The sequence below is a fragment of the Orbicella franksi genome, chromosome 3, assembly GCF_964199315.1.
Source record: "Orbicella franksi chromosome 3, jaOrbFran1.1, whole genome shotgun sequence".
NCBI classification, from domain to species: domain Eukaryota; kingdom Metazoa; phylum Cnidaria; class Anthozoa; order Scleractinia; family Merulinidae; genus Orbicella; species Orbicella franksi.
The window spans coordinates 9,715,001-9,733,552 of record NC_138147.1 but is presented as its reverse complement, the minus strand read 5'-3'; the positions used below and the strand labels follow the sequence as shown (position 1 = coordinate 9,733,552).

General features: G+C 37.8%; 1 protein-coding gene and 1 pseudogene across 2 annotated transcripts in view; one reads left to right on the top strand and one right to left on the bottom strand.

The window, feature by feature from the left end:
* Positions 1-18,552, top strand: part of LOC145481110 (uncharacterized) — a 29,672-nt gene that overhangs the window by 7,474 nt on the left and 3,646 nt on the right. Inside the window, exon 1 of one of the 2 annotated variants that reach the window (XM_081459503.1) lies at positions 13,172-13,298. The exons of the other annotated variant lie outside the window; for it this stretch is intronic. The gene's annotated coding sequence lies outside the window, so the exon portion shown is untranslated. Of the gene's footprint in view, positions 1-13,171; positions 13,299-18,552 lie in introns of those variants that run through there. 2 annotated transcript variants of the gene reach the window in all.
* Positions 4,978-7,470, bottom strand: LOC145483008 (neuropeptide Y receptor type 2-like; annotated as a pseudogene).

The following is an 18,552-nucleotide window of genomic DNA, read 5'->3' as shown; positions in this document are numbered from 1 at the left end:
AGAAGCGACTTTTTCAAAGCAGTTTAGCTATAAAAAACTGCGAAAAAACTTTTCTTAAAAACGTTGTCGGACGTTGTCGGACGTTATTATCAAGTAAAAAAAAACCAGTATGAATATTTTATAAACACGAGAAAAACAATGGTTCATTAAAAAGAAAGGTAACATAGAAATATGCTATAAGGTAAACAAAGAGTTTAGCACTGAAGGAGTCACTCTGAGTGTTAAGGTTAGGCCTCAGTTCTTTGATGAATAGCATTTCGTAAACGAGGCAGTCAAATTTCCCCTGGCACTTCTTGAGAACACGAAATTGGCCCTCATTATTAAGAAGATTTTTGTCACCGTGCACTTCTAAAAGGTGTTTACCGATAGCCGAATACTCGTGTTCGGCAATGCGTTGATGAAGGTGTCGGGCTGTATAACCAACATAATCCGCAAATAATAAAATGATAAGTAATATAATCTACACGTTGATGTGAGCTAAGTTCAATTCCTGTCAGTTGCCTGTCTTATACAGGTAGTAGAAGATCTTTAAAACAATAATTCGCTTCTCTCCACAGACAGACGGGTAATTACTTCGAACAGCCATACAAAAAGAGAATAGAGCTTCAAGATGTCTGAAGATAGCTTTAAGACGTTTTTTGAGAAGTTATCTTTATCTGAGTGCATACCCTGGATGACTGTAGGCTTAGTTGAGTCTATTGCTATAGTAACAATCAACCTCTGTACGATAATTGTTTTTATAAAAAACCCTGATTTCCGCACGCGAAGCACGCACCTGTTGATAAATTTGGCGGTCATAGATATGTTGGCTGCAGGATTTGTTATGTATGGTCTGTTTTATTCGGTTGGAAAATTTTGTGATGTGTGGAACTCGCATTTAAATGAAGGTTGGGCAAATGATATACCAGATATATCCTCCCAGTTTTTCCCTATTAGTTCTTTATCAAACATCACCATTATTGCTTTAGAACGGGTGCACGCGACATATCGCCCGTTCATGCATCGCTTGCTGAAGAAATCGGTGTACGGAATAATAATTGCCGTTGTTTGGGTTACAACCAGCTTCGTAGTAATTGGCCATACCCTTCTTGTTCAATCTGGAGAACATTCCACGCGTTATTTCTTATTGATTTCATTTATTGGGTTGTGCCTTTTGATTATTTTTGTTTCTTACGTGTCCATTGTTATTAAAGTCCGTTGGGGAGCGCAGCTTCAACGCCATGGTGCAGCCAGTAGAGAAAGAAAACTGACCATGACATTGTTGATTGTGACTGTTGTATCTCTACTTCTATACCTGCCATTTATTATATTACGTTCCGTTTTTAGCAGTGAAGTAAAGAAGGACTTGTCCTTTTCAGAGTATTTTCATTTATTTAATGTAATGTTGGCTTTTTATTACGCCAACCACCTCGTAAATCCTATATTATACGCTATCCGCAAGCCAGAATACAGATCAGCTGTACTTGCACTTTTTCGGAATCGACCACAGCGAGAAAGACGTGTTGCAGATTTACCTCTCCGTAACAAGGAAATAATGGGAAGTAACAACGTAAGGTTATTGCGCATTAAATATCTGGACGAAACCAGTTCTTAATTGACTTGAGAACTTGCAAGTGTTGTTGCTTAGATTAACCAGCTAAGTCAGTTGAATTTGCTGACCAAGTAGTTGCCAATTTATTACAGATTGTAAACAATTATTGGATGAGGTTTAGATGATGTCTAGAATAATCAAGGCCGAGGTAGGGGTTATTAGTTGAAACCGAAGGATGAGGCTGATAACCTTCACCGAGACCTTGATTATTCTGGATATCACAAAAACCGAATCTAATAACTGGTTTATTATACATTGAACGAGAAGAAGAAAAGGAAGTCATGTGTTTGCTTCTTCACTGACGGCAAACAACAGAAAGCGTGCGAACTTGACATGATTACCCTTAGAAATCATGCACCGCGGTCATACATGACATGATAACCCGTGACCTTGAGTGTCCTTGACGTGATTATTGTATAATCTGCAGCTAGATGACGTCACAGGCGTTGATTTCGAAAATTCACTGTACGCTTTTGGCCAATCAGAAAAGAGATAGTGAGTTCAATGTATAATAATAGAATAATCAGGCTCTAAACCTAATAAGGCCAGGGAGTGGATTAATTTAGCTAAGAGAAATGTGTAGTAATGATATAACTAACACATACCAAAATGAGATGTGTAAATTAAAGAAATCAAACAAATGTAGGAAAATAACCTAATAATAATAATTGCAACGTTAATAAAAAATAGTCTTATAACTGAAACTGGAAAACAATCTAGTAACTCGGTGACAACATTTGTATCCTAAGTAGGTGACCAAAACTTTATGTTATGATATCTTTAGTTAAGTAACGATTTAATTGCCCGGTATACGTACTATCTTGAGTGCGATGATATTTTTGATTTTCCAGCACTCGCCATTATGATAAATGCCAAGTTTATATCGATGCAGAACGCGAACTGAGAAAAGCATCCTAGGTTAAGTGATGCAAAATAGCCGAAATCGACGAGTTCGCTGCTCAAAACCACTGAGCGCAATAACAAAAACGAATTATTATTTATTTTGTTATGAATTGAATTTTATTTATAGCTCTGTACGGAATGTTTCGGTTTCCGAAAGCAGTGGTGTATCCATAAGAGGCTCAACTTGTTCATATTACGTTGTTATTCTGTTCACGTCATAGAATCTTTAATAGAGGGAAATATCCCGGGGGGGGAGGGTACCCCCTTATATGGGCTCAAGAGAAAATGAGGGAGACTCCTGGTCAAGTTATTTATAGATGGACTCTCGAACGGAAGTCTGTTTTCCGAGACGTCCGCATCAAGACCAACCTCGATCTGATGTTTTTAGAGTTATGGCGGTGCGTGACAAAAAGCTATGATCGCGTTTGTTGAAAACCATGTATTTACCTCGTGATTTTTAGCCATTTAAGACATTGAAGTATTTGGAAAAGTGCTTATTTAAATGTTTGTGTGTTCAGTGCAGTTATATTAATCAGTGTCCTAAGTTCCAAATGTTAACACTATTTTCCGGCAGCCATATTGGTGTTCCACAGAGGAACACCAACATGGCGGCTCCATATTAGGCTTTGTAAATTTGCGCAGAACATTTCGACGAATATCTCAACTTTGCGACAGCGCACACACCTTAAACTTGACGAAATGTCTTCTTTATTTATCTTCTATAATATCACAATTTCTTGAATTTATCCACTGAATGGTTTTTGATTTTATTTGTTATTGTGTGACAGTGAAAACGCCCTACGGTCCTGGGCTTATCTCTCAGCGCCTCACGTGTAGAGGATCCTACTCAGGCTAACATAAAACTTCTCACGTCAGTTAAGGTGGCTCGAACGGAGTTTTGAGTAACGATACTTTTCTCCTTTGATCGACTAGAGCATCACCATTATCAATCCAACAGAAAGTCGACCGTTACCGGCGTGCTAGAGAAAGATAAAACTCAGTTTCAAATGAACATACTGCGTTTACCAAGATCTAAGTTACCACGGAGACATTAGGACGTCATATGCCATTTTTCACGAGACCTAATAGCTTACCATTAAGGGGTAATTTTGGAAATGAGAGGTCGGATCTACGATCTGACATAGTTGTCTAGACGATGGCACAATTTTAAAAGGTAAAATTCTCAGAGCGTTTTCAAGAAAATTGCGATTGAAGTTTCAAGGTGTTTTTAAATGTTATTGTAAACTATGGCTACAAGACTTCAGTTAACGGTATTTTGGTACTAAATGAATCTTACAGCATCTTATTACCTCCGGTAAAGATCCCAGAGAAAACCCTTTGTTTTATTTTCTGAAATATTGGCTTGAATATTAAGTGATGTGGAGTGTTATTTACCTTTTTTTTTTTTATCAAAGATTGACCCTCGAATTGTGTACTTGGACGGGAATGTAAAAACAAAAAAACACACACACTCGATGATTTTTTTAAACTTGGCCCTCAATGAGATCAATCAATATTCAACGTAATCCCCAAATTTCAAATTTATTGAAACATTTGAAAACCACGTCAACTCAGCCTCAACTCAGGCCAAGGTGCTATTACTTGAAAAATATTGATCATTTGGATCATTTTATTCACAATCAGAAAAACGTATTCCTCTTCTCAAGGACCGTCTTCCATGTACCGGAAAATTCAATGCGAATAAAATAAAATGAATTTGCATTGTGTTTTAGCTTGCCCAATCGCAACAGGAAGATTTTCAAAACGAATTGATCTTTTCAAAAGTTTGCGTTATCCGGAAGGCCCAGGTGCATTAACTGCGGTAGTAATTGATCTTTTGAAAAAAAAAGGGGGGGGGGGTGGGTGGCTCGAAGAAACACCGTTTTCTTATCTCATTAGAATTAGTTTTTAATTGATTTCCTGAGCAGCAGGGACCCTTCGGGCACTCAACTCAAGGCCAACTGTTATTACTTGAATAGTGATCGATCATTTCAATCATTCTATTCAAAAGAAAACACAATCAAGAAAGACCTTTTTGTCATCTCAGTTCAATTGTTTATAACTGCTTCCCGGCAAAATGCAGTTTATGCGTTCGGAAAATTGCTTATTGAAAAGTTTGCACAAACGTTTGTCATCAGGTAAAAGTTTGTTTTCCACCATGTTTGGCGGCCAATTTTCACTTTGCGTCACAATGACGAAAATGAATGATTAAATTTGTTGTGGTGGCCCTTTTGAGAAAAGATTTTTGAAAGCGCTTTTACATACATCAGTAAGAAATGTTTTGTTGAGGTAGCTTAATGTTTGCTAAGTTTCAGAGAACATTTTTTGTCTCGTTATTGCTCTTGCAGGTTCTTGACACTCGCCTACATCTCTATCCATAAACTTGACAAATAAATGAAGAGAAAAGGAAATGAAAAAAAGCCTCCCCACAAAAGAATTTTTAAAAACAAATAAATTCGATTGATATTTTCCCATTACAAGAACAACCTGCGCAAGCTGGCAATAATAACAGATATTAAAATGCCCCATTTTCATGATTTTGGGTCGCCTACTCCTAAATTAAGGCAGTTTCCATCAATGTTCATTTCTCGTTGGCACCCTTATAAACAAAACGACAGAGAGGCCACATTTGTGAGGTCGCGGGCTTATTTATCAGCGCCTCAAATCGTCTACAGCCTCAAGGATACGCCGATATGAAAATAAAAGCTGTTTCTCCAGATCGTCGATTTCAGTAGCCCTCTCTTACCTACTTATATTGATCGACTGTTGACGTATTTGAAGCTTTAAAAATTTCGGTTGAAAAAATTACCCGAAAACTGCATAAACCTTAATTTCGGTGAAGTTTTTTATAATAATCTATCATATCCCTGATTCTTGACTTGATTTATTGAATGATTAAGATAACAAAATTTCGATTCAATGATAGTGGAAAAGCAAAAGACTAGCGCCGGGTACGTAGTCGACTAATAATCGCGACTCATCAAAATGTTTCCTTTCTCGGGAGGAATATCCTTAATTTAAGACGAGGTTGGTCTGTCCATTTCTCTACTGTGACTCTTCGTGTATCGTGTGTTCGGGAGAAACAAGTTCTCCTTCCAATAACCTCAGGTGGCTGAAATAGTAACATTTCGTTTGTTCAGGCTGGCTACCCCGTCTGCTCGGATATTCTCTACCGTCGGTCGTGCCTGAGCGGCTGGTCTTACAAAATGGCCAACAAGGTTTGGCTGCCTGACTCTGAGCATTCTGAAATGAAGAATTGGATGTAACACGAAAGGAGAATACATCGTCGTGGCTGTCAGAAGCATGGCGGTGTTGAGCGCCTGCCCTTGAAATTCTTCGCTGCGTGCAACAATGCTGCAAATGATCAATGGAAACCTGGATAAAATGTAAGCTCCACAGATTTTAAACGTCAGATATGTAAGGTTTTTCTCCTGGCGTTGATGAAAGGATGAACTTGCCGACTGTAGAATAGTTGGCGCGCGTAAGCTCTTAATGACACGAAAGAAAGTAATTATCACTAGCACGATCGCTTGCGTATCTAGCTGTGTAATTGCTGTTAAGTAAATTAGGATAAATTTACCTTGTTTCGTTCGAAAAGACTTAGGCTGGTTATAAGGAAACCAGGTATAGCAAACAGAGGTCTCTTTTCTTAAAAGTACGAGGAGTACAGCAGTAATTATGAAGGCCACAAGCCAAGTAAGTGGCAGAATTTTCTTAACGTTTTCCGTTGATAGCCGACGACGTAATGGACGAACAACGCAATCGTGGCGATCTATTGTCATAAGAGTTATAGTTAACGCATTTAGCGCTATGCAGCCGACAGAAAGAGGAAGACCAATTTTACACAATATCTCAGCGAATGATAAATGGCCAGCCTGAAGGTAACTGACGACCGTTCCTGTTAACAGGGACGGCATACCGAAGAGCGATGTTAGAATACCAGTCAAAGAGAGATGGCGAGCAGGTAGTGAGGTACTTTGCGAAGGTCACGGCGTCTTCGAATCAGATTACACACGAAAGCGTTTCCAGAAGCTCCCGCCAAAATCAAGATCGACAACATCACGAGGACTGCGACGGAGAGACCTCTTGGCACTGGTGTGAAAGAATAACTTTCCTCCATCAAGGTAGAAACATTCGCATTTGTCGAGTTAGGCATTCTTCCACCCTGACACTCAGTGCTAAATTAAAGTTTTATCTAAAGCTATTACCTGTTATATTCTGTACTATTACAGTACATTTAACAATTGAGGATGACTTCATTCATGTCCAGGAAGTAAAATCAATTATCATACTAAGCACCAATCAGATTGTTGGTTTATTGGCTTCTCCCACAGTGCACGCAAATAGCCATAATGTTGTCTTCTGAGAGAAAGAGAAACAGTTACGAAGCTGACAAATGTTTTTTCAAACTTGACGATGAAGACAACTCGCATTTCATGTACTTAAAATTAACAAGGGATGATTCCCAATCAACCGGAAAATTCGGTTCAAATAAAATGCAAATGAGGATGCACTATGCTTTAGTTTGCAGCACCGAATGATTTTCACCATGAATTGATCCTTTCAAAAGGTTCGGGTTATTTGGAAGGCCCAGGTGCTGCGATAGTAATTCATACAATTTGAATTATTTTATTCACAAGAAAAACGTGATCGAAGCTAAAAAACAAAGAACATTTTCTTTTCTCGTTGCCATTATGCTCTAATTGATTTCCTGAAAGATCCGGACCTGGCGATGTAAACCAATAGGCCTAGGATGGAAATCCCACCAATTAAACTTCAGGGTATTGCTTGTTCAGAAAAAAAGCACAAGAGATTGTCGTTAAGTATTTTTTTCCCTTCATGCTTGACTGCCAATTTTACTTTCAGGACAGCGATCTGACAAGCAAAAAATGAATGCTTAGATTTGCGCGGCGGCTTTTGTGACGAGAAATATGGGTTATTGACTATGGGTGTGAGGTCAAGATGGCTGGATATTGGCCAAGTTCGTTTTTTGCGTGTTTATGGAGTGAGACGGAGTCGAGCTCTATTAACTCGCCAAAAGAGAACGAGGCCAATACGCAGCCATTTGATCGAACAAGCTTGTTCAATAAAGGATTTACTATAAAGCTTTCAGGAAGATTTTTAATTTGTCGTGTATTTCTCCAGATACGTAAAGGAGAACACTCAAGACAGAAACCTCTTAAATAAACGAGCGGGCTTCTCGTTTGTTGAATACATACAGGAGAGAGGCCTTTTACAAAAGGTTTGATTAGTATTTACCACTTGATCTCATCCTGAAGGTTAGGATTCAAGCGGTTCAAGTTTTACAGCTTCAGTACGAGTTGGTTCAAGGGGTGAATGAGGTACTTTTCCTTGAAATAAAATGAATTACCACATGTACTTGACGTAATAATATAAAAGTTACAATTTCTGTATTATGATTAGCTAAGAATATGTGAATTAACCCCAAATCAGTGCAGAAAAGTAAAATTGAGTGTAAAACGATGAAACTGAAAAATTGAGCTCGAACAGACAAGACGGCGGACAAAAGATTAACACTCTATATCAGAATTTTAATACAAAGAATTGATAACAATTAAGCAAAGAACAAAGCTCAGCAAATATAACTAAGCTAGTTACCGCGAATTGAAATGTGTAAGATAGGAAACAAATAAAAAAGCCGCGAGGACAAAAGCATGAAGTTAAGCTTGAAGTGAAATATGCTGGAGCTGATCATGACGGCATTACAAAATCCTGGTTCCTGAAAAACTAATGCTAAAATGCTCCAGTACTTCCAAGCGAAACGCGAAGAGGGACCCAACAAGACCCCCTAAGAACCTGCCACATCTTACTTTTAAAGAAGAAAGGTACCAGCATTCTACTTTTGTAAAAGAAAGGAATAATTTTATATCGTTTATTTAGTTAATAATTGTATTGTATTTACAAGTTTTCAACGTATACAAAATCAGCACTCTTTTTTACATCTCAGCCTCTCATATATTCTTAAAATATTCTTAAAATTTCGCAAATTTTTGCCTAGATATTCTCATAAAATATACTCTTATAGAAAAAAAGAGTTTATACTAATATGCAGAAAACAAATCACAGTCTGCCGCTCATTGCTACTAAAACTTATTCACTCAGTCTTTAGGTCTGTGACAATAAACGCCTATAAAAGAAGGAAACTCTTTTCCAAAATATAATAAGGTCTATTTTAGCTATTTCTAAGCACAGAAGTCTTCTATTGTTTTAGGACGGAAGCTAATTTCGAGAGGACTGTACTGTAGGACCTGTAGAGATAAGTTGCAATGGTTGGAGTGAAAATGTTCTTAGCATGATCCAGTTATTCGTCAGACATTTTTGTTTTAAAATAACCATTTAGTGGTCAAAATCGAACATTACTCCGAAATTCTTCAGACCTCGCGAGAGTCAAAGCCAATGACGGAAGGGAACTCTATCTACAATTTGATGAGAATGTTTATTTTGGTTATTGCTGAGCGCAGAAGTCTTCTGTGTTCTTGATACAACCTAACTTTGGGAGGATTGTGCGTGGGACTTGTGAAAATGAATTAATACGAGTGAATTTGTTCTCAACATGACCCTTATCTATTCTTTTCTATTAAACAAAAGTTGAACTTAAGTGATCAAAATCGAAAATTAATGAAATAGTAAAGCTTTAACTTTAGGACACTGTAAGACGGTGGTAGTTAGGCTCCCTGTTTAGATTCGTAAAGGTATGGTGACAGTGTCCCTTTAATTTCCGTTATTTCTTGACTTTTTAAGAAAAAGTAAAATCCAAGATGGCGGATCCAAGATGGCGGGTCAAATCACGTCATTTGAAGTCATGACGTCGCAACCAACAAATATGGTATCATTTTGTAGAGCAAGCTTTGGACTATCTAATCAATGTAAATTTATTTCGCTGTGCCTTAACAGAAGGAAAACCCAAGGGGGGTTTCATTCACCCCGTCCAAGGGCTAAAATCCGTCGCCTCACTCAAGACCTTCAAACAAAATTGGATTTTCTTAGTCTCCTTCCTTAAACCGACCTTCCTTTGGGTTTGTCGGAGGATCATCCAAAGGGATCCTACTTATTATTCAGCTGTATGGAAAGGGCAACTTGCGTTTCAGTTTAATATGGAAAATTATGCTAGGTTTACCAAGCAGTTTTATTTGACGTAACAGGAATCCAACAAGCATACTTTATAACAAGCTGGTGTATCTAACAACTGGCGAGTCAAAAAGAATGAGTTTTAAATCTGACTCGAAACCTTGTTACCATTTTGGCCAAAACAGGGTTCCTTATTCAAATAAAAATATGTAAGCAAATAACTGTTCGGCACGAGTGAATGGAATACCATCTTACCTGTTTTTAACCTTAGGGAGATTAGAAAATATCAGCGCGCCAAACAAAAAAAAGAACACAAATAACAAAAAACAAATTTACTTTTAACTTTTAAATCACTAAATGGTATGGCACCAGCTTATATTAGCGATTTAGTTAATGTAAGAAAGCACGCACGCTATTTACTGCGCTCTAATTCAGGCACTATCGTATTACATCCAGCAGGGAAAATGAAAAAATCTTTTTGTGATAGATCGTTAAGTGTAGCTGCGCCTACTCTGTCGTAGTCGATGTAACTATGTTAACGTGTGGGAATCCTTTCAATGCGCAAGTAATACACATTAAAAAAGACTGGCAATTCCAAAAAAGAATATTCTACTAACCAGCAGGTGGGTATAGTAATGACCAATCAACTCGAATTCGTTTAATATCTCGGACTCGCATACAATCTCTTTATCCCATGTGAAAGATGAGAAAATAAACGAGCCCAATAGTAAAATAATAGTCTGGTAGTCAATGTAACTATACTAACGGGTAGGAATGCTTTAAATGTGCACATCATACATATTGCAAAAGGCTGCCACCTCACGGAAGCGCATAAATTATAAGAGAGTCTGGTGAAGTGTCTTGATACTTGCAGAAAGTAATTGATATCGCGTTCTAATCCATCTTGGGATGTCAAAAATTCCGAGGAAAGGTGGGAAATTTGTTATTGTTGTTTTGTTTCTTATTTTCTAGCCTTTATCATTGAAACAGGTCTCTTGATTTTAAATTAAGAAAAACAACGCATTTTTCTCAAATATTTAATCACTGCCCAAGAACTTACTCTCTCATTTGGAGACATTAGCAGTAATTATGTGATAAATGTGCTGGATAGCTACTGGTCGGCTAACCCGCTTATGCCAAGAGGTACCGTGAGTCTTGAGAGCTTCAGTGGCTTTAATCCCACGATGAGGGGTGGCTAATGGTCCTTCTCAAACACCATGGGTCTCGCTCAGCTAACGTTCGTCTATATAATACTCGATTTTCTGCTGCAAGGAATCAATATGATAACGCTGCGAGATTGAACTCAAATTTTAAGTCTTTTTTTAGTTCTAGCATAGGATTATGGAATTGCTTACATTCTGATTAGAGTAAACTTACGAAAAGGCTGTTTAAAAGACAAATTCATAAATTGCTCCTCACAGAGCTTGGAATCGAGGATGATTATGTTTACGTCCATGCCCTGGTCTTGAAAGTGAATACCCATAATTATTGTATCTTATGACTGTATTTATTATGACTTCCCCTTTTCACAATTCTTTTCATCATTTGTCCAACTTATCACTTATTATGTTGGTTAATTTAATTGTATTCTTTTTGTGACATTTTTATTACATACAATCAGCAAAAAAGAAAAACGGGGGCAGCTTTAGTGAGAACTATTATTAGTTCATTACGTTTATTACAATGCCCGTTTCGATTAGCCTACGTAATACGCGGGTAATGCAAGTTGTAATTTTGTAATTTAAGTTTAACCCTCGGACCTACAAGGGGAGAGGCGGGAGTGGGGTGGATGCCATTATATGTCAATTGTGTGTCCATCATTTTTGGCGTTGCCATGGTAAGCGCAAATTTCATGTAGGTTTGACCAAAATTCAATTTAGTTGACATAACTCTGTATTTTTTCAGTTTTCCTCATCAAATTCCAGAAATTCGCCAATTTGTACATTTCATAAGCATTTTGGCTTGATTTTGTATTAATTTCCATTGTTTCCTGACTTTTTAAGAAAATAGTAAAATCCAAGATGGTGGATCCAAGATGGCGGGTCAAATGACGTCATTTGGGAAACGCTATTCTCGCCTTCTCGCAGTCTCACATTTACCATTCACCAGCCCTAATATTCTGCTCGACAGAAAACAACAGCCCAATAAAGAGCTGACTACCCAAGTAAAACAGAATAAGCCAGAGCGCGAGGTTAATATTCTGCTCGACAGATAACAATAGCTCAATGCCTGGTTTGTAGAGTCACGCCATCAAAAATACAAATCGCCAAGATTTAGGTCTGTGCGGTTTTTCATTCGCTCGTTATTCGGAAAAGTGTTTCATCTAAATTTATAATAACAATTAGAACAATAATTCGCATAAAGAATAACAAAAACTTTGGCTCTTATATTCGTGCAATTTTCTACAAAATTGTTATTATAATTTCAACCCGTCTGGTATTTTTGAGTAAATATTAATGTCATCATTTACTCCAATTCTCAACCAAGCCTTTGAACAAGGAAAATTAATGGCGGCCGTAAATTCTCGGAAGTAAATTCTCTCCAAATAACGTGAGTTCTCTAATCGTAATCAGAATTATATCACCTTGATTCTAGGTCATATGCTTCTGTCGTAATAGATTGAAATTTGGCAAGATATCTAGTAAAGACCTATTGTGTGCCAAAATGTAAAAAACTGATCACAAAGGCAAAACTGCGTGACAAATAAAACACGTATTGGGTCCCGGCCGTTTCATGCTACGTTTCCTGGCGTGGGATGACAAGGCGTGTACAAGATTAAAAGACCTCCCGGACAGATAATGAAGCCCCGCAAACATCAAAGGAGCAAACAAAGATGGCTGTGTTTATGTTGGAAGGTACACTGCTGTCATAGAGTACAATCGTTTGTTTAGCGGCGCTCTCACACTATATGCATGAAGCACGTAACCAAAGCACCTCTATTGGTTTGTTCCTCAATCAGAAGTAGACAACCTTTGTGTTTTGTGCACGGTCAAAGCCAAAAAAGCAAACAAAAACTTACAACAAAGAACTTGTTGGGTTTCATAAAACCATTTCCATGTGGTTTTTTTAACTGAATTACCTGCTTTGTTTGTTCGCACGTACGACCAAACAAAATACATAGTGTCAATCAGTAGGTGTTGGACAGAAAAAGGGAGAGAGCATTTTTTGATATTTCTATTGGTCACTGAGAAAACCAATATTAACCTTCGCGAATGGTGTATTTGCCGATCGTCGTCACATGAGAAGGTCTAAGAGAGGAAGTCTTAGAAATATCCAAAAAACGCTTCAAACGCTTTGGCGCATTGATAATCGAAGGAAATTTTGGCCAAGTTTCATAAAAATCCATCAAATCAACGTATCCTATTAATTAGCCTAAGGTAAGGGAATCCAGGCAAAAAAAGCCCAAGGTTTCGAATTATAAAGTTTGTCAACCTCATGACACCCAGGATACAGCACATCAAAGATGTTATCAGCGCGGCCACGTTGCCGACCAATGGAACACAATCTTGTCACTCCAAAAGGCAGTCCCAATAACAATAACTCATTATAATTCACAGGAGGATACAATTTCGCGGTTAAACTGATTTGCAGTAAGGGAAAAATTGAGATCTAACGGAAGGTGTTGTGAGTCAGCGAACCAGAAAAAAGCAAAGGGAAACCGACTAAGAGAGCGGCGATCAACAGGCGACTCGGAGCAAAACGTGCACCCACTAGGGTATGCTTTTGTTGTAGCATTGTACGTTCAATTTGTTTGTGATGTTGGTTAAACCACGAGCCTTTGTCGTTAGCGTGAGTTCGTGCTTCTTGTTTTCATGGAACGATTCTTTGTCTTTCCTTGTTTTATCCGCCCCGTGTTTCTTATCACATACTATCCAAGTGGTCTTCTCTCTCCGTCTTTTCAAAAAACTCAAAATAACTGTTTACAGACCGTCATTCCAAGATTTACTGATCTTCCTTTAACCGACGCAAAAGTGCACAACTCTTTCGATGTAAACAGATGATGCAAATCTTTGTATTTCAAGTCCCCAGATAAAACCAGATGTTAAATTTATTAAGTTAAATTTATAGTCAGTCAGAAGTAAACAACTGTTTGTGGTCTGAGCACGGTCAAGGCCCAAAAAAGCGAACAAAAACATACAGCGTAAAAAGAACTTTGTTGCATTTCATAACCATTCCCCTCATTAACTTTGCTATAAATAAGTGTTTTGGCCATACAACGAGCAAAGAAACTCTTTTCCACATGTTAACAAACCTTGCCCTTTGAAAGTCAGTAGTAACCTTAACTGGCTTTACCTGCCTAGCTAAACTAAATAGAAAACGTGTGTGCGTCTTGCTCTGTTGATAAAGCTACAACGTGGTTCAATTACCTGCCACAAGCGCAAAACGTGTAGATATTTTCATTATTACATTTCCTTGAATAATCAATCGGTAGTTTTCAAAAGCTAGGCGCTCTTGCTTTTCTTTATCCTATGCATTTCCTTTTTTGTGGACATTTTTACATGTAACTAACTTAAAATACTGTTCTACAATAACAATATCTAACTGTTTTTTACAATCACAGTCCATTTTATAAGATTATTCGTCCAAGTAATGATAATTTAAAAGGGCTTTGTCGATTCAAAAAATTTCACTGAAAAATTAACCCTGCGGACTTGTTATAGAATGACTTTCGCAGGTAACAACTTGAAAAGCTGTTTTCTTGACATATGCAAAGTCTTTACGTTGACCTGTTAATTTTACATGAGACGTAATTTATTTGCATTCGAAACGCTTACCAAAACCAACAACCTCGCTAGCTGATTCTACCACGTGTCAAATGTGCCACTGCACTGGACCATCAGTGGTCCCTTTTGTGAGCGTTAGTGTATATGATCATTTGGAGGTATAAAGGAGCCCATTGATGGAGTGAAGTCTGCGAGGAGAAAGAAGGATTTGAATTTGGCAAATTGATTACGTTCGTAAGCCTCGTCTTCAACATCGATCAACAGCAGACCATCAACGGTGTCTTTGGTTGTATTTAAGTATTTGGGTTTTAAGATCCCGTTGATGGTTTCCTGATCCGATGAAGCATAGTTGATTCATAGTTGGAGGCCGAAGTTTTCTCTATAACTTACTGAAATACGAGAAACGTGATAGTGCGTAATTATAATACAGTCGAACCTCGGGTGTAATATTATACATTTTATTCTTGGGGTTCGACATTTTTATGTTTAAAAAAAATGCTTAGTGTAACATGTAAATAACTAGCACAATCAAAATAGATCAATAAAACGTAGCAAAATCAGAGACCAACGACGCGCGGTATGGATCAAGTTTCCTGATATTTTACAATTCAAAATGCGGTTTTGTATAATAATAATAACAACAACAGCAACAACAACAACAACAATAATATTAATCATAATAATAATAATAATAATAATAATAATATTAATTATAATTTAAAAAATCCAACACGTTTAATATACAAAATAATATACAAAAGATAACTCTTTAAAAAGAATGTCAAAAATTTAAAAATAAAAGTAACAATTTACATAATAGTAATAATAATAATAATATTGATAACAATAATAATACGTTTTTTAAAATAAAAAAACTTTATTGAGCACTTTTTCATACAAACTTAAATCTGGTAAATCTATTAAAATTCAGAAATATTTAATAATAATAATAATAATAATAATAATAATAATGATGGCACTTTTATACCCACATGTTACGATGCGGATATGATCACAGGCGTTTTACAAAATTATTTATATTATAGGACTATTCACAAATAAAAAAATTAAATGAAAATAATAATCCCAATTCTAATCATATTTTCATCGAAACAAAAAATGCATCACAATGCGTGATAAAATAAGTTAGAAGGACAAAAGAATTAAATAACGTAAAAGATTGTCTCCATCTATCATCATTATAAACATTGTTCCAATATAATTATTAATGTCAGTTTATGCTGTAAGCCTCTTTGAATAACTATGGTTTTAAAAGAGATTTAAAAGTTATAAAATTGTCTGTTTTTCTGATGTTTAGTGGTAGCTTATTCCATAATGAGGGTGCAGCTGCCACAAAAGATCTATCACCTTTCGTCAGTCACTGGTTAAAAGGGCTGTTGACGAGAGGTTTTTTGGGCAGCTGGGACGCGCTTTAGTGGCCGTTGCGTTTGTGGAGAGGTGGCCGTTATAGAAAGATTAAAATAACTATGAATGAATGAATGAACCGTCCGCCGGGAACAAAAAAAAGTGGACGTTGTAGAGAAGTGGTCGTTGTGGACAGGTGGCCGTTACGTCGACTTTGGGGCGCTAAGTGTAAAAATATTATTTGGCTAATATTTTTCTAAATTTCATGTTATTTAGTAAATCTCAATTTTACTGCGCTTGTTATCCATAAATCACAATTTCAAGGACCTGCGTGATTTACAAAAAGTACGCAACGTGCCTTCGCGATTTATAAATCACAAGTCACTTAACCTTGCGATTTATAAATCACAAGCGATGTGTCTTTGCGATTTACAAACCACAGCCAACGTAAATGTGTGATTTATAAATCACATGCAGTGTAAATGTGCAAATCTGGTGCGATATGAATCGAAGGTGCGCGATATTTATCGCACATGTGCCACATATAAATCGCAAATCTGCGAGCCGAATCCTGCTACCCCAGCGAGGCTCTTTGCACCGAGTCACACTGACGAAAACCGGTGGAGTTACAGGTAAGGAAAGGAACGGAGAAAAAAGGAGGGGCCTGCGCCCAGGCCTCGGCTCGTTTCAACCTCGCTCTCGCAACAAGTCCCGTTGGGGAGCGTTTCGCCTGGTACGTTCGTCTAGCGATTTGGTCTGTACGCATAGCTGTCGTCCACCAGGTTTAACCTGCTCATTTTCGCCCCTCCCTCCCCCTCCTCTTTTTTTACCCGTTCCTTTCCTTACCTCTTACTCCACCGGTTTTCGTCGGTGTGACTCGGTGCAAAGGGCCTTACTGCGGTTGCAATTTCGGTGGCAACCGTCCAAGCACCTAAACCCTCTTTCGGGCCACCAACTCGCTATGGGGGACCCTGGTGCCACGACCCTTTGCATCCCCAGGCACTAAGCGCAAATATTAAAGTGCACTTAACCCCAAAAATGTTTTTTCGCTAAAACGAATCTACTTGTTATTTGAAATAGTTCTGCGAAAAAATTTTTGGATTCCGTTAAATCCTCGATTTTTTGTGCTCCGGCGAAATCTCGAAAATAGCTCCAAAACACCGCCATTTTGTTTCACGACCGAGTTTGAGGAGAATGGGTCCAGCGGCTCTTGTGACGTCTACCCAGGAAGGTTGGATATCTCACGTCCTCTCATTTCCTTCGGGATGGTGCAATACACATTCGAAAAGTGCGCTGAAACGCCTTCCAGAGGCGCTATCGGCTGTTGCAGCAATATTCCAGATTTAAAGAAAGATATGCTGTACAATTTACTGGCGATGATCGGCTAATGGTGCAATAAAGACGTAAACTATGGTTGATTTTGTTGAACCGAACAAGCGAACTGAATCTGTGAGAACCATTGAAGAACTCTCAGTAGAATTTGTTCCGCAGACTTTCGAACGCTATTTTCATAAATTTTCTGCTAAGAGCTAACCAGCAATTTGTACAAATACTACCGACAACCTGTATCTTCCAATCCCGCAGTATTTATAACATAACCGGCAAAGTTGTGTGATCTGATCATAATAAAGAAGCGTTATACTGATATGTAAATAGATCGCAACTGTACGCCGCTAACCAACACTTATTTCTCTTTCGATTTAGATGAAAGTCGAAGATTAATCCTTTAGAATTACATGATAACAAAATTTTTCGACTCACAGAGTTTTTCGAAGGTTTGGAAATCAGCAGTGCGACAAAGATTCTGTGCAATAGCGTCAAAAATATGACCGCGTAACATTATCTGCGGACCGCTTAGGGAACACATCCTTTTCGCTTATCCGACGAATTTCACTGCAAACTTTAAGAACAATTTACATTGGTTATTTGGAGTTACGACTTAAAACGTGTGACAATTTGGAATCGGTAATTGTATGAAATGTTTCCTTCCGCCTTGCTTCCCGCAGCTTCAAAAATACTGGTCCAAACAATACGTTTTGGAGGTCATCAAGTCTCCAAAACTGCAACACGTACGTCGCTCTTATAAACATGAAGCATTCAACTGAAAGTAAAACACAAACTGGATTTAACAGAACAATCACACCTTGACAAAATACATTCTCGCTAAGGACAAATGTAAACGGGCTATAAACACGCGTGGGAATCTTATGTTTAGTTGACGAAATTACCATCCAAAGCAGTCCTTGAGTTTTCTTTCCTGTCGAACGTGCTAGATCGAAGTTTATTTCGGAGTCTTCCGAATCGAAACTTACCTCTGACTCCAGTGACGAAAAAGAAATGATTCTGAGACAAAACTTGGACGTTTTAGCGCCAAAATACATCGGAACGATCAGTTTTGTGTTCCATTTTCTCGAGCAAATACAGAGAGTTGACTGAGGCGCTATTGTGTTTGGTTCCTGGGTAGACGTCATCAGGTACCGCCGCCCCAGCTCCCTAAAACGCGGTCGTGAAACACTTCAAGCGCGACTTTGAAAGGGAATAGAAAAGCGAGGATTCAACCAAATTCAAAAATTTCTTCGCCCAAATGCTTCAAATAAAGTCTAGATTCGTTTTAGCGAAAAAACATTTTCGGGGTTAGGTGCACTTTAACATATCGCAGATATTTGCGATTGATATATCGCAGCGGATTTGCACAGTTTACGCAGCTTGGGATTTACGTATCACACATTTACGTTGGTTGTGATTTATAAATCGCAAAGGTACGTTGGTTGCTTGCGGTTTATAAATATATAAATCGCAATGTCACATCGCTTGTGATTTATAAATCGCAAAGACACTTAAGCGAATTACTAAATAACATAAAATTTAGCAAAATAATGG